The sequence below is a fragment of the Schistocerca americana genome, chromosome 2, assembly GCF_021461395.2.
Source record: "Schistocerca americana isolate TAMUIC-IGC-003095 chromosome 2, iqSchAmer2.1, whole genome shotgun sequence".
Taxonomy (NCBI): Eukaryota; Metazoa; Arthropoda; class Insecta; order Orthoptera; family Acrididae; genus Schistocerca; species Schistocerca americana.
Genome location: NC_060120.1, coordinates 661,454,570 through 661,482,157, shown reverse-complemented (window position 1 = coordinate 661,482,157; position 27,588 = coordinate 661,454,570). Strand labels below are relative to the sequence as shown.

The 27,588-nt window shown below is 44.4% G+C and overlaps 1 protein-coding gene and 1 non-coding gene across 2 annotated transcripts in view; both read right to left on the bottom strand.

Moving 5' to 3' along the window:
* The window catches only part of LOC124594311, a 564,901-nt gene that overhangs the window by 503,705 nt on the left and 33,608 nt on the right, over positions 1-27,588 (bottom strand). The window lies entirely within an intron of this gene.
* On the bottom strand, positions 14,269-14,343 carry Trnat-ugu. The gene has a single exon. It is a non-coding gene; the product is annotated as a tRNA-Thr (tRNA).

The window sequence follows — 27,588 nt, the reverse complement described above, 5'->3', positions numbered from 1 at the left end:
CAATCTGCAACGTACTCAGCATGAAACGTTATACGAATCCTACCACGGGCTTGTGCAGTATCATTCTCGCAGACTTCAACGGCTCCTGAATAATTTCAGCGTAATTCATTACGTCACAACGCCTCTGCGGCTGGACAATAAATACGAGGTATTTCACGCAGTGTAAGAACAATCGAGGCGATACTGACCCTGCAATATATGTTAGAAAAAAGGTTGATGAAAAGCACTTTACATTTTGAAAAAAATTTGGACAATGTTCACTGGAATTAATATATTGACATTCTGAAGCACGTACATCAAACAAAGTAATGTAACTGATATAATCGAATTAGGTGAAGCTGAGAAAGGTGACCCGTATTCTAAAGGTAGCGACTTTGGTAAGTAACCAAAACGTTCGAACCCCTCATTGCTTAAATTTTGAATAAAGATCACCATCAATGGCGTTCGAAGGCTTCCCGCAGAAGAAGTCAGCCTTATCCTGCCCACGTCCTTGTCAAAGAGAGGGGAGGAGTGGACAGACGTTCAGCGCACTCTTGCCCTAGAGCTGGGAAAACACACCTAAAGAAGGAAGAATCAGCAATGATCAAAGGCATAACGCTTGAAAGGTGGCTACACTGAGCCACTGCGCCAGAGATTGCGCCAAAGAGTATTATTAAGCCGCCTCCACGGTGCTTGTCGAGAGCTCGTAGAAGTCAGTGCCTGTTAAGAACTCGTAGAAGTCAGTGCTTGGAGAGAGCTCGTAGTAGTCAGTGCTGAGATGTTGTAGCAGAGAGTGTTTGTTGAGATGTGCTATTAGGCAGTGCTTGCTGAGATGTGATATTGGAGAGTTCTGGTTGAGATATAATGTAAGGATTAGAATGATTTTCATCAATATAAATGAGGTAATTAACTTAGTTTGTTTTTATTTTAGTGTCCTAAATAATGCGTCATTACAGGTTCAGTCAACAAAGCATCTGGCGTGTGTTCTTGTATTAGAGTGTAATTCTACTTTCCTTGAGCAATTATATTATTTATAATTTTCTTTTATCACGTCAGTAAAATTGGTATAAAAAATTCTTGTCTTGTTGAAGAAGAACCGTGCCAGATGTGCGTTGAGTCACACTCCCACACACAGAACAATTACATTTGTGCTTGGGTTTTGTAGGTTTTATAGTTGCTGGGGACTTAATTAATTTACTGTATTTACGAAAATTTTCTTTCATTGTTTGTTGTTATTCTATGTAGTCAGATTGCGTAATAATACTAGTCAGGGCCAACCGTTTACGAGACACAGCGTAATCGGACTTACAGCTACGAAAAATAAAAAATATTTTCAATCCTATTTAATTAAGCCCCCATGCACGCTGCAGAAAATAATGGAAAACGCTGCATTAAAGACAGGCAATGTACATCCACAGGACATGTGGCTTGTAATTGAAGAAGTGTCAAGACGATTTTTCCACTCGGATCTCCTGGAGGAGACTGTCAAGGGGGGTGGTGACCATGAGAAAGACTGCATAACGTTCTACGAGTCAGGGCGTGGAAGCTAGAGAAGCCGAAAAGGGAAATGCAAAGGCATCAGTGAAGTGAAATGGAAAGAAGGTAAGGAATTGTGGTCAGAAGAGTATCGGGTAACGCCAACAACAGCAGGAAATGGTATAACTGGAGTAGGATTTGTTATTGGTAGGAAAATAGTGCAAAGAGAGTCACTGAACAGTTCAGTGATAAGATTGCCTTAATCAGAATCGCCTGTAAACCAACTGTGACAACGATAGTTTACGTATGCGCAAGCAGAAGATGGTGAGATAGAGAAAGTATGAGGACATTGAACGGGTAATTCAGTACGTACAAGAAATGAAAATCTAATAATCATGGGATATTGGAATGCGGTTGTTGGGGAAGGAGCAGAAGAAAGGATTAAGGGAAAATACAGGCTTGGTACTAGGAATGAGAGAGGAGAAAGAGTAATTGAGTTTTGTAGTAAGTTTCATCTAGTAATAGAGATCGAATACTCTGTTCAAGACTTACAAGGGTAGAAGGTATACCTAGAAAAGGTCGGGAGATACGGGACGATTACAGTTACATTACATCATGGGCAAGCAGAGATTCCGAAATCAGACACGAGATTGTAGGATGTGCCCAGGAGCAGATATGGACTCAAATCACGATTTAGTAATGATTAAGAGTAGGCTGAAATTTAAGAAATTAGTCATCATGAATCAATGCCCAAAGAAGTGGGATACGGAAGTACCAAATAATGATGACATACGCTTCAAATTTTCTGGGGCTACAGATGCTGCGACAATGAATAGAGTTCAGTTGGCAGCGCTGTTAAAGAGGAATAGGCACCTTAAAGATGGGCAATCAGTGAAGTGGGAATGGTGCAAGGAAGGTTACTGCGAAGAAGCAAACATGGGTAGCAGGAACAATACTTCAGTTAATCGATGAAAGAAAGAGGTACAAAAATGTTCAGGAAAATTGAGGAATAGGAAGTGCAGGGAAGCTAAGGCGGAAAAACGTGAAGAAATCGGAATAGAAATGATTGTCAGAAGGACTGACTCAGTGTACAGGAAAGTCAATACTAATTAAAAGCAAGAGTGCAATGAGAACTCCGCAGTTAAATGTAGAGGAGAAAGCAGTTAGAAGGAGTACATTAAGGCCTATTTGAGCGGGAGGAGGGGGGGGGGGTCGGGGAGATTTGTTTGATGTGACAGAAGAAGAAACATGAGTCAATATAGAAGAGATAAGGGTTCCAGAAGTAGAATTTAAAAGCGCTTTGGAAGACTTGAGATCAAAAAAAGCAGATGGGATGGATAACATGCTAATAGATATGCCCGTGTCTGTAATTAAGCTGGCTAGATCACATCAAGAATCATACAGCAGGTGAAGAATGATTTTATTGATCACGTGCATGACGCGTTTCGGAATTATTTCAATCATCAGAAACCCAAGAGCAAAGGTAGCAAAAGGACAAGAGCGTTACCAGTTGTACGTAAATTGAGGTAACAGACTATTCATCTACTGTTAAGTACACAACTGGTAACGCTGTTTTCCTCGCGCTACCTTTGCAATTGGATTTATGATGATGGAAATAATTCCGAAACGCATCATGGATACTTTGTTATCTTTTAAGTCACTCTTCACCTGCTGTACTACTTTTTAGCAGTATTTACTTCAAACTATACAAGGTGGCTATGTTTTGGACAAGAGAGGTCATTTAAGTTTTAATAGTTGTCTTAAGCGCATTTTCGTGAAGAAGCTGTTTGAGTTGCTAGCCAGATGCAGCCGGAACTACCGTTGGAGGCGACAGCTGTCGCTAATCATGACGATGAGCACCAGCTCGTGTATAAGGGTGCGCCATCCACTTTGTCAAGTGTAAACCACTTCTAGCATGATTCAGGATCAGGAACACGTACCACGTGATGACGCCCTTTGTGAGCAAGTAGTTTCCACTAACACCGGACGCAAATTTCACTGCCTTGGAAGGAAGGGATATTGGGTTTAATGTCCCGTAGACATCGAGATCATTAGAGACAGAGGACAGGCTCGGATGGTGTCAAGGATGGCGAAGGGAACAGGCCGTGATCTTTCAAAGGAACCATCCCTGCAATCGCCTGGAGCGATTTTGGGAAATCACGGAAATCCTAAATCAGGACGGTTGGGTGCGGGTTTCAACCGTCGTCTTCGAGAATGCGAGTCCATTGTGCTAACCGCTGCGCCACCTCTCTCGTTCCACGGACTTTTGTTTGGGTCCAAACTTCATTGGGCGCAGATTTCACGGGCCCATTTTCCTAGTGACCAGAGACCACTGCTTGAGAGAGTGACGGTGGGTAAACCCAGAAAGGGGGGTACTGCGCGGGGTAGCCGTGCGGTCTGGGGGGGGGGGGGGGGGGGGGGGGCTTGTCACGGTTCTCGCGGCTGCCCTCGCCAGGGTTTGGCGTCCTCCCTCGGGCGTGTGTATGTGTGTGTATGTGTGTGTGTGTGTGTGTGTGTGTGTGTTGTCCTCAGCATAAGTTAGTTTGAGTTAGATTAAGTAGGCCTAGGGCCCATGACCTCAGCAGTTCGGTCCCACAGTCCTTACCACCAATTTCCAAAGAGGCTACTATTACCGCAGCTTGCTCATGTGTGCAATGTGATAAGCAGTCCGCCAGGAACTGGCGCAGTAGCGTCCCTGAGAAATTTGAGTGCTTATTTGGTGAAGCGGCGACTGGGAGGTAGGAAGTTGAGAGTACTGCACGTAGTGTGGTGTGGAGTGTGGACGGCGTGGCGTGGCGACACAGAGGCAGGGATGGCACGCGCCGAGGCGGAGCCGGCAGCAGACGCGCCCCACCTGCGCCGCGCGGGTGTCTCGCCTGGGCTGGGCAGGGCTGCCCCCTGCAGCTAACGAGACACCGCGCGGCGCAGCGGCGTTGCCAGCAGCCACGGCCGTCCCCGTCTCCCACAACCTCCGCAGGCCGTCACATACTCACACAGTCCATCTCCTGGGCACGCCACAGCGAAGGCACTGCGCTACGCGACGGGACAGTCCGTTCACTTGGCAGAGCACTACATCTACATATACAGCCACACTCCGCAAGCCACCTGACGGTGTGTGACGGAGGGTACCCTGAGTACCTCTATCGGTTCTCCCTTCTATTCCAGTCTCGTATTGTTCGTGGAAAGAAGGATTGTCGGTATGCCTCTGTGTGGGCTCTAATCTCTCTGATTTTATCCTCATGGTCTCTTCGCGAGATATACGTAGGAGGGAGCAATATACTGCTTGACTCCTCGGTGAAGGTATGTTCTCGAAACTTCAACAAAGGCCCGTACCGAGCTAATGGGCGTCTCTCCTGCAGAATCTTCCACTGGAGTTTATCTGTCATCTCCGTAACGCTTTCGCGATTACTAAATCATCCTGTAACGAAGCGCACTGCTCTATGTTGAATCTTCTCTCTCTCTTCTATCAACCCTATCTGGTACGGATACCACACTGCTGAGCAGTATTGAAGCAGTGGGCGAACAAGTGTACTGTAACCAACTTTGTTTTCGGATTCCATTCCCTTAGGATTCTTCCAATGAATCTCAGTCTGGCATCTGCTTTACCGACGATCAACTTTATATGACCATTACATTTTAAATCACTCCTAATGCCTACTCCCAGATAATTTATGGAATTAACTGCTTCCAGTTGCTGACCTGCTATATTGTAGCTAAATGATAAGGCATCTTTCTTTCTATGTATTCGCAGCACATTACACTTGTCTACATTGAGATTCAATTGCTATTCCCTACACCATGCGTCAATTCGCTGCAGATACTCCTGCATTTCAGTACAATTTTCCATTGTTACAACGTCTCGATATACCACAGCATCATCCGCAAAAAACCTCAGTGAACTTCCGATGTCATCCACAAGGTCATTTATGTATATTGTGAATAGCAATGGTCCTACGACACTCCCCTGCGGCACACCTGAAATCACTCTTACTTCGGAAGACTTTGTAAGTAGGCTGTTTAGGTTTTCTTATTGGTAACGCCACGTAGCGCTCTGTATGAAAATCACTGGCTGTGCTGTGTGCAGTCTGTGGCTAGTTTGCATTGTTGTCTGCCATTGTAGTGTTGGGCAGCTGGATGTTAACAGCGCGTAGCGTTGCGCAGTTGGAGGTGAGCCGCCAGCAGTGGTGGATGTGGGGAAATGAGATGGCGGATTTTTGAGAGCGGATGATCTGGACGTGTGTCCATCAAAAACAGTACATTTGTAAGAATGGATGTCATGAACTGCTATATATATTATAAGTTCTGAACACTATTAAGGTAAATACATTGTTTGTTCTCTATCAAAATATTTCATTTGCTAACTATGCCTATCAGTAGTTAGTTCCTTCAGTAGTTGGAATCTTTTATTTAGCTGGCAGTAGTGGCGCTCGCTGTATTGCAGTAGTTCGAGTAACAAAGATTTTTGTGAGGTAAGTGATTTGAGAAAGGTATAGGTTAATGTTAGTCAGGGCCGTTCTTTTGTAGGGATTATTGAAAGTCAGATTGCGTTGCGCGAAAAAATATTGTGTGTCAGTTTAAGCACAGTCATGTATAATTTTTCTAAGGGGGCGTTTCAACTTCTCTCCATTGAGAATGACATGCTGCGTTCCGTTATCTAGGAACTCTTCAATCCAAACACACAATTGGTCTGATAGTCCATATGCTCTTACTTTGTTCATTAAATGACTGTGGGGAACTGTATCGAACGCCTTGCGGAAGTCAAGAAACACGGCATCTACCTGGGAACCCGTGCCTATGGCCCTCTGAGTCTCGTGGACTAATAGCGCGAGCTGGGTTTCACACGATCGTCTTTTTCGAAACCCATGCTGATTCCTACAGAGTCGATTTCTAGTCTCCAGAAAAGTCATTATACTCGAACATAATACGTGTTCCAAAATTCTACAACTGACAGACGTTAGAGACATAGGTCTATAGTTCTGCACATCTGTTCGACGTCCCTTCTTGAAAACGGGGATGACCTGTGCCCTTTTCCAATCCTATGGAACGCTACGCTCCTCTAGAGACCACTTTAGAGCACTCTTCCGTACAGAACTCTTCTCGCTGCAGCAATCCTGTGTAACGCTCAAGAGTCGTTCTATTGCGTAAGGCACATTGGGTCACTTCGAAGCTGTTAAACTTGTAAGTTATTGGCATACAATACGACTATCTCACATTAAAAAGAATGGTGGTAAAATAATTCTAATAAACAGACTATTTCACTACAGTGTCTGAAGTAGAAAGTACAATAAAAATCATCAAGTGGATTATCCCACAGGGGTCTGTTTTAGGTCCCTTACTACAATAATATCTTCATATTAACAAACTAGTATCACGTAATTACTTCAGTTCCTTGGATTGGATTGTTTGAGGAAAGAGACCAAACAGCGAGGTCATCGGTCTCATCGGATTAGGGAAGGATGGGGAAGGAAGTCGGCCGTGCCCTTTCAAAGGAACCATCCCGGCATTGGCCTGGAGCGATTTAGGGGAATCACGGAAAACCTAAATCAGGATGGCCGGACGAGGGATTGAGCCGTCGTCCTCCCGAATGCGAGTCCAGTGTCTAACCACTGCGCCACCTCGCTCGGTTTACTTCAGTTCCTCCTCTTGTTGTTATTTCCTATTTTTTCAGTACTTCGTCTTCTTCCCATGTTATCTTCTCCTTTCTTGTCTTAATGTTGTTCCCGATTTCTCATTTCTTCTGCATTGAAAGCCTTCTAAATTAAGTATTTTATTCTTCCGAAGGTTTTTCTCATTTCCGATTCTTTGATGTTGTTTCTTTTTAGTTCTTTCCTTTTTTCTGTAATCCATGCTATTGTCGACTACTTCTAGAAAAACAGATGTATTTGTTTCGTTACTTACGTTGTTGTCTGTACTCAGTTCAGAGACTGGGGTTCATGCAGCTCTCCACGTTACTCTATCCAGTGCGAGCCTCTTCCTCTCGCCATACTTACTGCATATTACACCTTTTTGAACATGCTTTCATTATTCAAGCCTTGGTTTCCGTATAACTTTTTGTTGCCTACCAAACTTCCTTCGATTACCAAACTGACGATGCCTTGATGCCTCACCGTGTGTCCTATCAAATCATTCCTTATTTCAATCAAATTGTGTCGTAAATTTCTTTTTTCCCCAACTGGATCAGTACCTGAGGATCTGTTAGATGATCAGTGTGGCTTTAGGAAAGGTAAAGGTAGCAGAGAGGCGGTTCTGACGTTGCGGTTCATAATTGAAGCAATACTGAAGAAAAATCAAAACACGCTCATAGGATTTGTCGATCTGGAGAAAGCTTTCGACAATGTAAAATGGTGGAAGATGTTCGAAATCTTGTGAAAAATAGAGATAAGCTCCAGGTAAAGATGGCTAGTATACAATATGTACAAGAAAAAAGAGGAAATAACTAGAGCGGAAGACGAAGAATGAGGTGCTGGGATTAAAAAGCGGGTAAGACAGGCATGTAGTCTTCCTCCCCTGGTGTACAGTCTACACATCGAAGAGGCAATGACGAAAATAAAAGAAAAGTTCAAGAGTGCCGTTAAAATTCAAGGTGAAAGGATATCAATAATAAGATTCATTGATGACACTGCCAGCCTCAGTGAAAGTGAAGAAGAATCACAGGATCTGCTGAATGGAGTGAACAGTCCAAGCCGCAAAATAACCATCCGCGGACGGAGCAAGGACGACATAAAAGGCAGACTAGCACTGGCAAAAAGCCAATTCTTGAGCAAGAGAAGTCTATTAGTATCAAACATAGGCCTAAAGTTGAGGAAGAAATTTCTGAGAATGTATGTTTGGGGCACTGCATTGTATGGTAGTAAAACGTGGACTGTGGGAAAACCGGAACAGAAGACAATCGAAACATTTGAGATGTGGCGCTACAGACAGATGTTGAAAATTGGATAGACTGATAAGGTAAGGAATGAGGTGGTTCTCCGGAGAGAATCGACGAAGAAAGGAGTATATGGAAAACACTGAAAAGAAGAAGTGACAGGGTCATACGGAATGTGTTAAGGCATTAATGCATCTGGGAATGGTTTCTATGGCACTAGATGGAGCTGTGGAGGGTAAAAACAGAAAAGACAGATTAGCATACATCCAACAAGTAACTGAGGACGTGGGTTGCAAGTGTGCACTACTTCAGACAGCCGCCGTCATTTTGCTGCACAACTGGACTACATTTAGTTCCATTACTTATCGCCTGGTTAATTCAGCTATACAAACAATACCTTCAGGTCCAGTGGGGATGGTAGGGAGGGAGGGGGGGTTGCAGGGAAGGAAGTTATATGCACATGGGACCGGTTTATTATGAAGAGGAGTTTATCGTAAATTGTATTCCCGTTAAACAACTAAGTCATGTAAAATGAACGACGCAACAGCAAAATTTCGGATAATATTAATCAGTCTCGAGCAAAGCCAAACTACAGCTTTCACTTTCAAGACGAAGCAAACGATCCGAACACAATGAATGACGGCAACACATCCTGTGTTTTAAATTATGGCACGCAGGCAGTACACAAAGGTTTCTGCCACGGTTGCGGCCTCCTGTACTTCTTTCATCTACCTTTGGTTTACTCTCAGTCCATATTATGTGCTCATCCCACTCAGTAGGTCCAGTAATTCTTCCTTACTTTCAGTCGCCTACACTCCAAAATCCACCATACAATGCAACAGTGCACGGCGGAGGGTACCTTGTACCACTGCCAGCCATTCCCTTTCCTGTTCTGATTTACCTTGTTTCGCCGTACTTATGCGCAATGTATGTCAGCGACAGTACGATCATTTTGCGGTCTATAGCAATTGCCGGTTCTCCGAATTTTCGCAACAGTGCTTTGAAAAAATGTCTTCTTTCCATTTGCGGATTGGTCGAACCTACCGGTAAAAAACCTAAGCAGCATGCTTCTGAATTGCTTCGATGGGTAGCACCAGTGCTCGGTACGTAGTCTCCTTTATAGATTAGCTACGCTGTCGTAGAACGAAACCGACCATTCGCCTTCCCTAAATCCGGTCGTACATCTTCGTTCCATTTCATGTCGCTGTGCAGCGTGATGACTAGATATTTAATCAACTTAACTGCATCAAGCAGCATACCACTAAGACAATTTTCTACCTCAACGACCCCACAGGATTGTTTTTCCTGCTAATCGTATTAACTTACACTTCAACACATTTGCAGTAAGCTACCATTCATCAAATCAAATTGAAATTTTGCCTAAGTCATCTTTTATCTTCCTGTAGTCACTTAATGACGGTACATCCCAGCAGAACACAGTGTCACCAGCAGACAGCCGCAGATTGCTCACACTCTACGTTTGAATGTCAACGTATGCAGAGAACAAGAGCTGTCCTTTCACACTTCCCTGGGGCACGCTTGCTGATAACATTGTCTCAGATGAAAACTCACTGTCGAGGACAACGTACTGGGTTCTATTACCTAAGAAGTCTTCGAGCCTCCCATATATCGGAGAACCTGTACTGTAAGATTAAACCTTTGTTGACAGCCCGCAGTCTGGCATTCTTCAAACACTTCCCGAAAATCCAGGAACGCGTAATTCACGTGTTCCTTCATCCATTGTTAGTATGTTATCGAGGAACACACTGGAAATATGTTTTGAGTTAGGTTATCTATGGGATTGTAATGTCACTGGCGATTCTTATCATTGGTAACCTTTTCACCTTGAATCGTAATTTGTGTCACTGAAACTTTCTTTTATTCACGTCAACGCTTCTATGTACAGCTTGAGCAGTAAAGGAGAAAGACTGCGTTCCTGTCTTACACCACTTTTTTTACAACGATCTTTTTTCTTCCTGTCTTCCATTATTGTCATTCCCTATTGGCATTTGCAAATATCGTATATTGTCGTGTTTCCGTCAATCGCAGTAGATATTGGTGTAGGATTTTTTTTTACGAGTAGACCCTCACGTGCGGTTCCTTAAAGAATCCAAATCATGTATAAAGAAGCTTCAAACGTCAGACTAACTTAAAAATAAATTAACGTGTTAAGTATTTGACGTTAAGCATATGCGTGAGAAAAGGTTTAAAAAAGATTTATGAAACGTTTGAAATTATGTACGGTCTTTGTTGAAAGCCGCTAAGTGCTCCCATTGTCAAACACGGGATGAATACAGTGTGGGTGATATTCTCAGTTAGTAGCTTTGAAACTTTTATTAATGTGTCAAACCTTTAACACACCGTAGGATTGCACCTCTTCGTAAGTCGTTTATGACAGCATTTGAAATTTTTTAATTCGGTTGATAATTTTATGGACTACTGAGAATCAAGTTTTTGATGCCCCTCAAGTCGCTCTATAGGCCAACCTGTAACAACGACTGTAAACCTGTGTGGGTGGGGGGAGTGCACGCCTGCATACATGCGTACTTGTCGAAGGAAACTGGAAAGTGAGCAGTCCATAAGATGTAGACGAGGCCCACGAGGAGGACACACCGCCGTGCGTACGTCACAGCACTTGACACTGCAGGTCTCTTGAGTGCCAGCAGCCGTCTCCTGCGCGAAGAGAGTAACTGTTTCACACGATTGTTAAACTTCATTGGAGATGACCATCAGCTGTCTATTTTTACGCTCAGTGCTGCCAGTTTCGATTAGTAGACCCATTATGAAGCCCAAGCAAAGCGTAACCAACTTGTCACTACACCTTGTTTCGGCTTGATAATGGCTTTACTTACCGAAACCTAGCCTTGATTGTAAAAATAAACAGCTGATAAACGACCTGGAAGAGCAGCTGAACGGAATGCAAAACGAGGATAATGGAATGTAGTCGAATTAAACCGGGTGATGCTGAGGGTATTAGATTAGGAAATGAGACGCTTGAAGTAGTAAATGAGTTTTGCTATTTGGGGAGCAAAATAACTAATGACGGTCGAAGTAGAGAGGATATAAAATGTAGACTGGCAATGGCAAGGAAAGCGTTTCCGAAGAAGAGAAATTTGTTAACATCGAGTATAGATTCAAGTGTCAGGAAGTCTTTTCTGAAATTATTCGTATGGAGTGCAGCCATGTATTGAAGTGAAATGTGCACGATAAATAGTTTAGACAAAAAGAGAATAGAAGCTTTCGAAATGAGGTGCTACAGAAGGATGCTGAAGATTAGATGGGCAGATCACATAACTAATGAGGAGGTACTGCATAGAATTGGGGAGAAGAGAAATTTGTGGCACAACTTGACTAGAAGAAGGGATCGATTGGTAGGGCATATTCTGAGGCATCAAGGGATCACCAGTTTAGTATTGGAGGGCAGCGCGGAGGGTAAAAATCGTAGAGGGAGACCACGAGATGAATACACTAAACAGATTCAGAAGGATGTAGGTTGCAGTAGGTACTGGGAGATGAAGAAGCTTGCAGAGGATTGAGTAGCATGGAGAGCTGCTTAAAACCAGTCTCTGGACTGAAGACCACAACAACAGTCATCTACAATGAAGTTTCACAATTCCTCATTACAAATCTATGATTATGTCGTAAAGCGTATTCCCCCGTGTGTCTGTAAAATGACGCATTTCCCAGAATCTTCTACTCCCAGAACTGAGCACTAAAACTGCTGCTCAGATTTCCTCTACTTTTCCTGTAAGTTTCAACTCGCAGCCCCACACCTCACGCCTTCAATTAACGCATCTGACTTTCCAGAACTCTCCGTAACTTTAACACTCCGTGAGCAGCTGCACATTCAGTACTTACACCTTCAAGGGACACTCTGGTACTAGGTTTCAGTTGGGTTACCAAATGGGAAGATATGTCGGATAAGTGACAGAAGAGCCACATGCTGGAGTCGTGAACGGACTCTGAATCCTTGATCAGGAAGACCATCGTCAACGCTTAGTAGTTCGGAATACCGCTTGCAGCTCATTCCCCACTGCTGTTACGACATCCGTCCTACATAAAACTCAATAAGCAATTTCTCTTTCCGGCGAAGGTCTTCCGCAGTCATAACGTTCGGATGAAGCATTGAGAGGAAACGTTCTGGCGACGGACGTATTAACGTGTGCGCTGAGGCACATATCCTGTGTTTTCCAAACGGGAAGCACAAACTGTCTGAAGGGCGGCCAACTGAAGGGGGCGGCGAAATTGGACGCACGAAGTGGTAAAGTAGCCAGAACGCCTCGTCTGTCTTGTGCACATACGGGAGAATTCAAAAGACAAATACAGTTGAATCCGTAATACGTCAAGTAGAATACCGGCAAAATAGTTCTAGAAATAGGTATTTTTTTCGCACAGACAATTTTTGATCAATACATAAAGTTATTTTCTCCCCTCGTTTGAATTGAGTCTATGCATTAGGTGTTAACAACTAACCTCATTTTCAAATAAAAATGTAAAATTAAAACACGTTCATGTAATTTACTTATGCGAGCAGTTTCAGCGTTTCACTAATCGATCTTCAGACCCCATGGTCAACGTGTAAGAGGAATCCAACCTCATATGCAGTCAAATAGGGGCTACAATTAAATCTGTGGTATCCGTAGATTTCTAGTTTCAACAAAGCGATTCCTTTTCATCAACTGAAGACTGCTAGTCGTCATTTCAATCGCATTATTACATCTAGAGGTCTAAGAATACCTGTTACTTAACGCTGGTACCTAATTCGGCTGGTTGGATTCCTCTTACATTTTTGTTACGGGCTCTGAAGACGGCGTAGCGAAACGCCGAAACTGGTCGCATAAATAAATTACATTAAAAATATAGACGGCTGAAGGTGTTTTTAATTTTACATTTTATATTGAGCATCCGTCTCTCGACCACGTTGTACAAGGATGGACTTGCAGAAATCATTTTCAGTGTGCTATTGATTGGTTGGCTTTGATATCCTGTCGTCATAAATCTTTCTTACCTTGGGAACGTCTGAAAACTCGAAATTTTCTTTGCGATTCGGTCGCTATCCATACGAAAGATGCGACTGTAGAATAGTAATTCTGTTTTTTAAATTGTTATTTTTTTCATCTTGGAGGATCTCAACCGAAGCTATCCGTCAATCTCCACATAAAAAATTATAAACCGTTACGTTTTCGTCTTTCACAACACGCTGTTCAAACGTCTACGTTGGTACCATAGACACTGTCTTATCATAACCCACCCAACTCATTTCTGAATGAGCTTACGTTGTGTATGTTTGTGAAGTTGTCGTTTGTAGTAAGATCAGAGAGATTCCTAAGGTTTTACTCTTACTTTCCTTTTGCACCAAAGCAAGACTCCTCTCTATTGATCACTGAGCGCCATAGCTTAAATCTCTGTAAATTGTTATTCAACGTCTTTCGTTTCACTGATGACCACATATAAGTTTGTTGTGATGTTTGTTACGTGTATGAAATAGTATTTCAAGACTTTCTACACGTCTTCCAATCCACATGTCTTAACGACGTCAACTTCGATGAAGTTGCTTCTGTATCGAAACCGTATTTTATTTAAGTGAGGCAGAGCGAATATTGTAGCCTCTAGAGGTTCACCAAGAACTCCTAATCTACCTTGGAGCTTCAGTTTTTGCAGTTCAGTGTCACTAACTGGATGATGCATGCGCAAGAAATGATCAGCTTCCGAACACTTTTTAAAAAGGGAAACGCTGTCTATGTCATTTCAGTGATAACCAAAGAAAAGAACTGAATCGCAAGTTTTGCCACCATTATGAAAGCAAGAGAGATTAATTTGTGAGGAGAACTATCGTCTTTTCACTGATATATGGAGATGGTATCTGTTCTTTGGGACATGTCCGCGTTCTCGAAAGAAATGATAATTAAATCAAGACCCTACGCTGTCGACAGGCGTTGGAAAATCTGTGCCCCGACCGGGACTCGAACCCGGGATCTCCTGCTTACATGGCAGACGTTCTATCCATCTGAGCCACCGAGGGCACAGAGGTTAGTACGACTGCAGGGATTTATCCCTTGCACGCTCCCCGTGAGACCCACATTCACAACTTAATGTCCACGCACTACATTCGTAGTGCCCGTCCCCACTACACTCATTACTCGCGGCAGACAATCTGACTGAGTCCCGTAGGAGTTCGGGCAATGCGTGTGCATCCGCACAGAAGAAGAAGGTCAGTGGCCTGTTAGCCTTAACTATATATGGAGATGGTATCTGTTCTTGCGGACATGTACATCTCCATACATAGTTAAGGCTAACCGGCCTTTGACCTCCTTTTGTGCGGATGCACACGCATTGCCCCAACTTTTACGGACTCGGTCAGATTGTCTGCCGCGAGTAATGAGTGTTGTTGGCAGGGGCACTACGAATGTAGTGTGTGGATATTAAGTTGGGAATGTGGGTCTCACGGGGAGCGTGCAAGGGATAAAAACCTCCAGTCGCACTACCCTCCGGGCCGTCTGTGGCTCAGATGGACGCCGGCACAGTAGCTCAGCGTGTTCAGTCAGAGGGCTGCTCGCCTTATGTAATAAAAAAAAACTGAGTAATAGAATCAAGGATCAACTTTAACGGATGTCTTGTGATGTCCGCCCAGACCAAACGCAACGAACAATACCAAACAAAATGTGAAAAAAAAAGATGGATAGAGCGTTTGCCATGTAAGCAGGAGATCCCGAATTCGAGTCCCGGTCGGGGCACACATTTTCAACTGTCCTCACTGATGTATATCAACGCCTGTCCACAGCGTAAGGTCTTGATTTAACTATCATTTCTTTTGCCTGAGTCCTGGGAATATGTTTGTGTGACCACTGGACGAACCCTCCTGTCACCAACTATGTGTTGTACACTCACATGATTTATCGGTTCGCATTCGCACCAATCCTACGTAGCCCACCTTCTGGCCCTTAAAATCAGAATTCCATGTAAATATCTTTTATCAGAATGCACATTACCTGTGCTAGAATTAAGTGAATTTCTTGGATCCCCAGCCTGTCGTTAGAGACTATTGGAAAAACACAGTGTTACAGAACTACGTTTTAAAATTTTGAGAGACTGTAGAGGGTGAAATTCGGGACGTTTTGCAATAAGGAACCTACAGCCGGAAATGTGAAATTAATTTTTTACAGTAATAGGCGGTGTCTGACCTATCAACTGGGTACCTGCCCATTCATCCATTGACGTTTATGTTAGTGCTGCCGATGGAAGACTAAACACACAGCTACAGTAGTCTACCTGAGCCTGCGTGCAGGCAGTTGTTTACGTAGCTCTTGTCGTCCATCAGTTCAACTCTTCCAAACACTAGCGCTACTCTGTAAACACGCAACTAGTAACGTCACTCAGTGCACAGTTGTTTGCTTATGGAGTTTTACGTACTGTAGTTAATTTCTGACTTCGTAGAAGATAGTTACACATTTGTAGAACTTTCAGACACGCATTTATGTAACGGAGAAGCTAGCTGCAATGCTGGTACAGTTCGTCGGATATACGCACGAACGTTTCAAGGAGACGACTTCCCAGCATCTCATTACTCACGAATGTTTACCGCCGACCGAAGAACCGTATCCGCTAGTACACACCGGGCAAGTACGAGGAGAAGGGCATGAATCTCTGGATTTATAGGTTTTATGGTACATGTGGGTGTCAAGAAGCAGCACACGACCAGCCACCCACGCAATGCACGAAGAACACATGAGTGTCTGGATGGGTTTGCACGGCGCGCATCTACATCTGTTCCTTAACCAACCATCAGGCCGTGGCGTAGCCTGATTTTGAACCACTGCAGTATTTCTCATAGTGGTTCCTTTGTCAAAGTGCTACTGTCCCCCAATAATCCAGACCTTGTCACGTTTTCTGTTGAGTCAACTTTTCTAAGGGGGGGGGGGGGGGGAGGGGGGGTATTTTTAGATCCCGCAAGAACCACCAAAGCGCTGTTTGAAGTCCTCGCGATACCCGCACGACAAGTTACCAGCTGAGACTCTTAGTGAACATTTGGGTGGGTATTCTTGAATATCATATATCTGGACGATACGTATTACCCGAACGATAGTAACGTGGATAGTATTTTAAGTTTTTGGAGATAGCCTTGCTTGAACTTCTGGAGGACGTTTCTTTGCAGTTGCACCCTAGTTTGTGGTTTCTACACGATGGAGTTCCAGAGCACTTGGGTCATCGGACCAGTCGTATCTCACAAACAACTGTTCTATAATAATTAATCTCAGAAAAACTGACGAGTTGCTTATTTCGTTTACGTTTTGATTTACTTTTTCACATGTCGGCAGAGAGAGAAACCTGCTGAGAATTTCGCGGTCAACGTAGATGAAATGTACGTTGCGTCGAGTCCCACGTGGTGGAATATTTCGTCCAGGCGTTCTTGAATGGCTTTGAGTGTTCCATTTCCCACTGGTGCCTAACGGAGGAAGGCGGTTTCCGGCATTAGAGGCTCCACTGAAGGCACCTTGAAATTCTGGTGTTACACACACATTGCTTCGATTATGAATTTGATACATACCTACAGGGTGTTACAAAAAGGTACGGCCAAACTTTCAGGAAACATTCCTCACACGCAAAGAAAGAAAATATGTTATGTGGACATGTCTCCGGAAACTCTTACTTTCCATGTTAGAGCTCATTTTATTACTTCTCTTCAAATCACATTAATCGTGGAATGGAAACACACAGCAACAGAACGTACCAGCGTGACTTCAAACACTTTGTTACAGGAAATGTTCAAAATGTCCTCCGTTAGCGAGGATATATGCATCCACCCTCCGTCGCATGGAATCCCTGATGCGCTGGTGCAGCCCTGGAGAATGACGTATTGTATCACAGCCGTCCACAATAAGAGCACGAAGAGTCTCTACATTTGGTTCGGGGTTGCGTAGACGAGAGCTTACAAATGCCCCCATAAATGAAAGTCAAGAGGGTTGAGGCCAGGAGAGCGTGGAGGCCATGGAACTGGTCCGCCTCTACCAATCCATCGGTCACCGAATCTGTTGTTGAGAAGCGTACGAACACTTCGACTGAAATGTGCAGGTGCTCCATCGTGCATGAACCACATGTTGTGTCGTACTTGTAAAGGCACATGTTCTAGCAGCACAGGTGGGGTATCCCGTATGAAATCATGATAGCGTGCTCCATTGAGCGTAGGTGGACGAAACTAAAATGAGCTCTAACATGGAAATTAAGCGTTTCCGGACACATGTCCACATATCATCTTTTCTTTATTTGTGTGTGAGGAATGTTTCCTGAAAGTTTGGCCGTACCTTCTTGTAAGACCCTGTATAACAACGTAAATGGAGAATACAGGACAGCAACAATAGACTCTTTTTTTACCAGAAGAGTTTGGGTTACATGGGTACTCTTTCCTCAAAAAGAAGTCGTATTCTTGAGAAACACCATGCTGACGTGATCATCTGGCCTCCTACGAAGACTGCAACCTTCCTCGGTTCTTTTATGGAGATTGACTGCTTCGTAAGGTGGGTGTGTATCACATTCCTTGAGGACATTGTGGTAAGTTAAATATAGGACAGGCAACACGCACCGTTCATGAGATGCGCGTGGAACACCGAAGATATACACGCTTACTACAGCCTGACGGGCAGCTGTGGCAGAGCATTTTACAGATACGGATCATTCGATGAACTACAGTGACGCAAAGATTCTAACATCCATCTCTTCCTTCTGGTGTTCTATTTTAAAGAAACCCATACAAATTCGATAAACTGATAACTTAGTAAATAGATTTTTAATTCAGGTAGTTTAATAAGTCACAGCTGCAAAATACTAACGCGCATTCTTTACAGACGAATGGAAAAACTGGTAGAAGCCGACCTCAGCGAAGATCAGTTTGGATTCCGCAGAAATGTTGGAAGACGTGAGGCAATACTGACCATACGACTTATCTTAGAAAATAGATTAAGGAAAGGCAAACCTACATTTCTAGCATTTGTAGACTGAGAGAAAGCTTTTGACAATGTTGACTGGAATACTTTCTTTCAAATTCTAAAGGTGGTAGGGGTAAAATACAGGGAGCGAACAGCTATTTACAATTTGTACAGAAACCAGATGGCAGCTATAAGAGTCGAGGGGTATGAAAGGGAAGCAGTGGTTGGGAAGGGAGTGAGACAGGGTTGTAGCCTATACCTGATGTTATTCAATCTGTATGTTGAGCAAGTAGTAAAGGAAACAAAAGAAAAATTCGGAGTAGGTATTAAAGTCCATGGAGAAGAAATAAAAACTTTGAGGTTCGCCGATGACATTGTAATTCTGTCAGAGACAGCAAAGGACTTGGAAGAGCAGCTGAACGAAATGGACAGTGTCTTGAAAGGAGGATATAAGATGAACATCAACAAAAGCAAAACGAGGATAATGTAATGTAGTCGGATTAAGTCGGGTGATGCTGAGGGAATTAGATTAGGAAATGAGACACTTAAAGTAGTAAAAGAGTTTTGCTATTTGGGGAGCAAAATAGCTGATGATGGTCGAAGTAGAGAAGATATAAAATGTAGACCGGCAATGGCAAGGAAGGCGTTTCTGAAGAAGAGAAATTTGTTAACATTGAGTATAGATTTCAGTGTCAGGAACTCGTTTCTGAAAGTATTTGTATGGAGTGTAGCCATGTATGGAAGTGAAACGTGGACGATAAATAGATTGGACAAGAAGAGAATAGAACCTTTCGAAATGTGGTGCTACAGAAGAATGCTGAAGATTAGATGGGTAGATCACATAACTAATGAGGAGGTATTGAATAGAATTGTGGCACAACTTGACAAGAAGAAGGGACCGGTTGGTAGGACATGTTCTGAGGCATCAAGGGATCACAAATTTAGCATTGGAGGGCAGCGTGGAGGGTAAAAATCGTAGAGGGAGACCAAGAGATGAAGACATTAAGCAGATTCAGAAGGATGTAGTTTGCAGTAAGTACTGGAAAATGAAGAAGCTTGCACAGGATAGAGTAGCATGGAGAGCTGCATCAAACCAGTCTCAGGACTGAAGACAACAACAACAACAACAACAAGGCATAGAATAATCGAATTTCAGAGAATTCGTCGAGCTGTTACCGCCGCCGATAATACATCGACCAGCGAATCTAATGTCTGAACGCTTTAAGCACAGGCGGCTCGTGTGGAAGTGTACCTCTTTGCCGCCGACCAGCATCTGTGTCCGGTCGCAACGCGTTCCAGTGGCAGTTGTCGGCTGTATCTGGCTCGTAAATCACACTGTTTACGAAATGGACGGGAGTAAAATTTCCATATTAGCTCTATTAAAACGTACTTTTCCCCCCTTTCCCATACGACGGTCAAGTTTTTCTGTCTGATGTATACATAAAAACTTCAACATTCGTGAAAATATTATAAGGAAAAAATTACCATGTCGAGTCAGTAAGGACATCGGATTATGAAAGTTCTATTAAAAATAGTGCGATACAGATTTACGATAGTTCACACCAGATAAAAATTATTTCATCATTCTCACATTTAGTAAAACATTAAGGTCGTTCTTATTTGATCACTGTTCCTACTCAGTAGCAAACTCTCTACATGCGAATTAGGAAACTTATAAGAAAAACGGGGCACAATACTCACTGCAAGTAGTGCAAGGTGCCCTTTATATTAAGCCAATCGAACTAACTCACCCCTCAAAAAGACCGCCCTTATATTTACATTACATCTAATACTAAAAAGAGCGCCCTTATATTTAGGTTACTCGAATACTATAGTATATACCAGGGTGGTTTGAAAAGTTCTCGGAATCACCACGAGAGGACAGGGGTAGCGCAACGAGTTGTTCACGTGATATTCATTGCACCGTTGCTTGTAAACACGTGCCCTCTAAGTGCTCTTGGAAGAGAGCTGTGGCGGTGACGTTGCTCTGTTGTTGATCCGCGTAATGATTTGCGGAAAAAAATCGAGATTTCGAGCATTGATTAAGTACTTCGTAAAGAAAGGTATGAAAGCCAAGAACATTCATGCCGATTTCCAGAATACACTGTGGGACTTTGCTCCTTCATACTCAACGGTTGCCAAGTGGACGAATGAATTTAAATTTGATCGGGAGAGCTTAGATGATGATCCGCGCAGTGGTCGGCGAAGATGTGTCACTACCCCAGAAATCATTGCAAAAGTGCACAAAATGATCATGGAGGATCGCCGATTGAAAGTTCGGGAAATTGCTCGCGCTTCCTGGATGTCATCTGAAAGCAAAGACAGTTCCTTCGGCAGGAAAGGTCGTGGCATCAGTGTTATGGGATGCGAAGGGGATTCTGTTTGTAGATTATCTCCCCACTGGGCAAACAACTACTGGAGAATAATGTGCAAACCTCCTGGACAAATTGCAGCAAAAGACACGCGAAGAAAGGGCAGGTTTAGCAAGGAAGAAAGTCATCTTCCATCAAGAAAATGCGCACACATGTGCCGTCGACATGGGAAAATTACATGAACTAATGTATGAATTGTAGCCACACCCGCCTTATTCACTTGATATGGCTCCGTCAGACTTTCATCTCCTCCCAAAATTGAAAATTTTTCTTGGTGGACGAAGATTCACTTCAAACGAGAATTCACATCCGGAGTCGACAACTATTTTGCAGGCCTGGAGGAAACTCATTTTCGAGATGAGATCAAGGTGATGGAACATCGTTGGACCAACTGCATTAACCTGCAAGGAGACTACATTGAAAAATAAAAGAAGTTTCAGTGATGTAAGTACTTTTTTCTATTCTGTTCCGAGAACTTTACAGACCACCCTTGTACTTATATTAAACTAATAAGAAAGTATCAGAACATGTTAAAGAAGAGAAGGTTACAAGAAAAAAATGTGTGAGTGAAGTGGGATGCGACCCACCAACTCTTCGAATTTACTCTTTGAAACTGTAACGATACCCTTTACCGTACCGTGGCCTCGTATGTTGAGAATCCTTATCTAGCTTGTTACCATGCCCTGAAAGCTGTAACTGTAGCTATATTACTAACTGAAATTTAATTATAACGAATTCTACCAAGAACAATGTGTTTTAATGGATCCTCAACATGCTGTTCGCTTCAAAAGGCCTACTCTCATCATCCGCAAGTTACAACAATTCTTTTACCACGAATGACGTTTGTCATTTTATTACAACGAATCATACAAATAACGGTGGGTTTTCCAGATCTCTCCAGTTCGCTAGTGCTCAGAAACTGGCATATACTCCTTTCCACCGCCCTTTGGCAGGGGCCTGTATCAGGGTGGTCCATTAATTGTTACCAGGCCAAATATCTCACGAAATAAGCGTCAAACGAAAAAACTACAAAGAACGAAACTTGTCTAGCTTGAAGGGGGAAACCAGATGACGCTATGGTTGGCCCGCTAGACGGCGCTGCCATAGGTCAAACGGATATCAACTGCGTTTTTTTAAATACGAACCTTCATTTTTGATTACATATTCGTGTAGTACGTAAAGAAATATGAATGTTTTAGTTGGACTACTTTTTCGCTTTGTGATAGATGGAGCTGTAATAGTCACAAACATATGGCTCACAATTTTAGACGAACAGTTGGTAACAGAGGGTTTTTTAAATTAAAGTACAGAACGTAGGTACGTTTGAACATTTTATTTTGGTTGTTCCAATGTGATACATGTACCTTTGTGAACATATCATTTCTGAGAACGCATGCTGTCACAGCGTGATTACCTTTAAATACCACATTAATGCAATAAATGCTCAAAATGATGTCCGTCAACCTCAATGCATTTGGCAATACGTGTAACGACATTCCTCTCAACAGCGAGTAGTTCGCCTTCCGTAATGTTCGCACAAGCATTGACAATGCGCTGACGCATGTTGTGAGTCGTTGTCGGTGGATCACGATAGCAAATATCCTTCAACTTTCCCCACAGAAAGGAATCCGGGGACGTCAGATCCGGTGAACGTGCGGGCCATGGTATGGTGCTTCGATGACCAATTCACCTGTCATGAAATATGCTATTCAATACCGCTTCAACTGCACGCGAGCTGTGTGACGGACATCCATCGTGTTGGAAGCACATCGCCATTCTGTCATGCAGTGAAACATCTTGTAGTAACATCGGTACAACATTACGTAGGAAATCGGCCGTCATTGCACCATTTAGATTGCCATCGATAAAATGGGGGCCAATTATCCTTCCTCCCATAATGCCGCACCATACATTAACTCGCCAAGGTCGCTGATGTTCCACTTGTCACAGCCATCATCGTGGATTTTCCGTTGCCCAATACTGCATATTATGCCGGTTTACTTTACCGCTGTTGATGATTGACGCTTCGTCGCTAAAAAGATCGCGCGCAAAAAATCTGTCATCGTCCTGTAATTTCTCTTGTGCCCAGTGGCAGAACTGTACACGATGTTCAAAGACGTCGCCATGCAATTCCTGGTGCATAGAAATATGGTACGGGTGCAATCGATGTAGATGTAGCATTCCCAACACCGACGTTTTTGAGATTCCCGATTCTCGCGCAATTTGTCTGCTACTGATGCGCGGATCAGCCGCGACAGCAGTTAAAACATCTACTTGGGCATCATCATTTGTTGCAGGTCGTGGTTGATGTTTCACATGTGGCTGAACACTTCCTGTTTCCTTAAATAACTTAACTATCCGGCGAACGGTCCGGACACTTGGATGATGTCGTCCGGGATACCGTGCTGTATACATAACACACGCCCGTTGGGCATTTTGATCAGAATAGCCATACGTCAACATGATATCGACCTTTTCCGCAGTTGGTAAACGGTAAATTTTAACATGGGTGATGTATCACGAAGCAAATACCATCCGCACTGGTGGAATGTTACATGATACCACGTACTTATACGTTTGTGACTATTACAGCGGCATTTATCATAAAGCAAAAAAAGTAGTCCAACTAAAATATTCATATTTCTTTACGTGCATACGAATATGTAATAAAAAATGGGAGTTCCTATTTTTAAAAAAAACCGTCTTTGATATCCGTTTGACCTATGGCAGCGCCATGTAGCGGGCCAACCATAGCTCCATCTGGTTTCCCCTTTCAAGCTAGACGAGTTTCGTTCTTTGTAGTTTTTTCGTTGAATGCTTATTTCGTGAGATATTTGGCCCGATCGCTATCAATGGACCACCCTGTATACATATGGACTTCAGCTGAAGCCAGTATGGTACCTGACAATTCTGGACCGAAGGAGAATGTTGTGCGTATGACCTAGGTGGCGTTCTTCCATCTCACTGGTCAACGTTCAACCGCACGTTCAAAATATCTGACATGCTAGATACTGCTCTGCGCGTTCGGAAAGACTTCCCAACGACGCTATGACGTCAGAAACTCGGCACGCTGAACGCTCGGTCCGTGTGCCGAGGGATTACTGTGCGTGCCTGTAACTTGGCTAACCGCTTAGAGACATTCTTTTGTGGTAACTGATAGCAACCGTTAGAAAAAAATTAAGAACTACGTGAACAAGTTGCAGCTTTTACTAAAATTTGCTTCGGGATGTGTTTTTTTTTTTTTTGTGGGGTTTTAGGGCGCTCAAGTACTAAGGTCACTAGCGCCCAGTCACAAATGTAAGTGCACATATAATCTGGTAAAACTCAAGGGGGGGGGGGGGGGGGAGGGGAACACCAGAAAGTTCTTACAAGGACGCAGATAAAATAATTATAAGAGTGAGATGTCTTTGGAAAAGTCCGTCAAAGTAATAAAACGAAGAACACGAGCAGCTGCTCGAGCGTCATCAGCTAAAATTTTCTGTAAGGTAGATGGCAGAGACAGGTCAACACGAGATTGGTTAAAACGGGGACACGACAATGAAACATGGCGCACTGTCAATGCATGACCACAAGGGCACTGCGGGGCGGGGTCACCGGATAGCAGGTAGCGGTGGCTAAACTGGCAATGCCCAATCCGCAACCTGGCCAAAATGACCTCCTCTCGCCGAGATGGTCGGGAGAAGGTTGTCCAAGCTGTTGGAAATGGTTTTATGGCCCAGAGCTTATTTTCTTGAAGTGACGACCAAGTATCCCACCATTGTGACACAAAACTCTTACAAACAACCCCTCTAATATCAGACGATGGGACACACTTCGGGATGTGTGTGTAGGGCGACGACCTCTTCCCCACCGCCCTTCGGATCCGTGGCAGAGGCCGGCATCCTCGCTGTGTTCAGGCCTCCCCTTGACTGGTCAGACCAGACAGCGCACTGAAGCTGGGCCGCCGCCCTCAGCTGGCAGATGTGACGGAGGTCCGTGCCCGCCACCGAGTTCCCTGACCAGCAGCAACGTGGAAGCACGCGGCGAGCTGCGCAGCCGGTACAAGGCAGCAGTCAGCCAGTGGGCACGCGTGCCGCGGTGTGCCACTCCTCGTGTTGACACTTTTTCAGCGGATTCCGCCGCGGAACTGGTCTGCTGGCATTCCACGCGGCTGCAGCCGCCCTGCACGCACTAAATCCGCGCCACATTCTCCGCGTGCCCGCTTCCACGCCAATGCCCACTGACCGTCTTACGAATTTTTTTGCCGTCGAGAGCCCACACTTAAGCCGTCGTTAGATACGATGAGCCACCTACGGCTGACGTAGTCGCGGACGGCAAATCCAGCCTCAAGGAGACGCAGCGCTCGCATCAGACGGGACGTGCCGGTTAACGCGATTAGCGACTGTAGCGCTCTTCAAAGGCAGCTGTCTGGTTCACCTGGCTCGCAAACCACACAGTTTGTTTACGAAAATGGACGCGTGTTGACGTCTTACGTTACCTCTTTAAAAACGCAGATTTCCTCCGTTGTCCATATCCTAGTCATGCAGTTCTCTCTGTAGTATACATAAATACACTACTGACCATTAAAATTGCTACACCACGAGGATGACGTGCTATAGACGCGAAATGTAACCGACAGGAAGAAGAGGTTGTGATATGCAAATGATTAGCTTTTCAGAGCATTCACACAAGGTTGGCGCCGGTGGCGACACCTACAACGTGCTGACATGAGGAAATTTTCCAAACAATTTCTCATACACAAACAGCAGATGACCGGCGTTGCCTGGTGAAACGTTTTGTGATGCCTCGTGTAAGGAAGACACATGCGTACCATCACGTTTCCGACTTTGATAAAGGTCGGATTGTAGCCTATCGCGACATTGCTGCTCGCGTTGGTGGAGATCCAATTACTGTTAGCAGAATATGGAATCGTTGGGTTCAGGAAGGTAATACGGAACGCCGTGCTGGATCCCAACGGCCTCGTACCACTAGCAGTCGAGATGACAGGCATCTTATCCGCATGGCTGTAACGGATCGTGCAGCCACGTCTCGACCCCTGAGTCAACAGATGGGGACGTTTGCAAGACGGCAACCATCTGCACGAACAGTTCGGCGACGTTTGAAGCAGCATGGGCTATCAGCCTGCAGACCGTGCTGCGGTTACCCTTGACGCTGCATCACAGACAGGAGCGCCTGCGATGGTGTACTCAACGACGAACCTGGGTGCACGAATGGCAAACCGTCATTTTTTCGGATGAATCCAGGTCTGATTTACAGCACCATGATGGTCGCATCCGTGTTTGGCGACACCGCGGTGAACGCTCATTGGAAGCGTGTATTGGTCATCGCCATACTGGCGTATCACCCGCCGTGATGCTATGGTGTGCCATTGGTGACACGTCTCGGTCACCTATTGTCTGCAGCCGGCCGCGGTGGTCTCGCGGTTAAGGCGCTCAGTCCGGAACCGCGCGACTGCTACGGTCGCAGGTTCGAATCCTGCCTCGGGCATGGATGTGTGTAATGTCCTTAGGTTAGTTAGGTTTAAGTAGTTCTAAGCTCTAGGGGACTGATGACCACAGATGTCAAGTCCCATAGTGCTCAGAGCCATTTGAACCATTTTTTTTCTTGTCTGCATTGACGGCACTTTGAACTGTGGACGTTACATTTCACATGTGTTACGACCCGTGGCACTACCCTTCATTCGATCCCTGCGAAACCCTACATTTCAACAGGATAATGCACCACCGCATGTTGCAGGTCCTGTAGGGGCCTTTGTGGATACAGAAAATGTTCGACTGCTGCCCTGGCCAGCACGTTCTCCAGATCTCTCACAAATTGAAAACGTCTGGTCAATGGTGGCCGAGCAACTGGCTCATCACAATACGCCAGTCACTACTCTTGATAAACTGTGGTATCGTGTTGAAGCTGCATGGGCAGCTGTATCTGTACACGCCATCCAAGCTCTGTTTGACTCAATGCCCAGGCGTATCAAGGCCGTTATTACGGCCAGAGGTGGTTGTTCTGGGTATTGATTTCTCAGGATCTGTGCACCCAAATTACGTGAAATGTAATCAGATGTCAGTTCTAGTATAATATATTTGTCCAATGAATACCCGTTTATCATCTGCATTTCTTCTTGGTGTAGCAATTTTAATGGCCAGTAGTGTAATAACTTCAATATCCCATGTTAGAAGAGTCGATGCACACGGGAGAGGGAGTGCCCTCCACACGGGAGGCCGTGCATCTGGATGCAGTGAGCCGCTTTTTGCGCCGGTCTTCGGCGTACAGAGACGAAACACCGCCCTCTGCAGCTGTCACGTGGTACCTAAAAAGATATGTGTGGCAGTATCCGCAACTCTTATATGTTATATGCAAATTGAAGGTGGAGAGGGGAACAAAAAGGAAAGGAAAGGAGAGGGATCATTGCTGTCAGCTGCACTGGGACATTACTCGCAATCGGTGGCGACGAGTCAAAATGCGTACCGGACCGAGATTCAAACTCGGGATCTCCGGGCTTATCAGGCAGGTGTGGTAACCCCTGCGCCATCTGGGACACAGTGTTATCGCAATTGCAAGGACAGCAGTGATCCGTCCCCTGTCCTTTCTTCCCCTCTCCACCTTCTATTTACTCAAAAAGAACTTCTGCTCCAAAAATTGGTTCAAATGGCTCTGAACACTATGGGACTCAACATATGAGGTCATCAGTCCACTAGAACTTAGACCTACTTAAACGTAACTACCCTATGGACATCACACACAGCCATGCCCGAGGCAGGATTCGAACCTCCGACCGTAGCGATCGCGCGGTTCCAGACTGAAGTACCCAGACCCGCTCGGCCACACCGGCCGGCCAGAACTTCTGCCTGTTGGTCTGTTGTCTCTAGAATATCAGCAAAAAAATGTTTCCTGTAGAGGAAGTAGTTGACGCTGCTGCAGTTGTTGAGAAGAAACGCAAAATACAGTAAAGATAAACAAAGCATTGGCGCCACCCAATAAT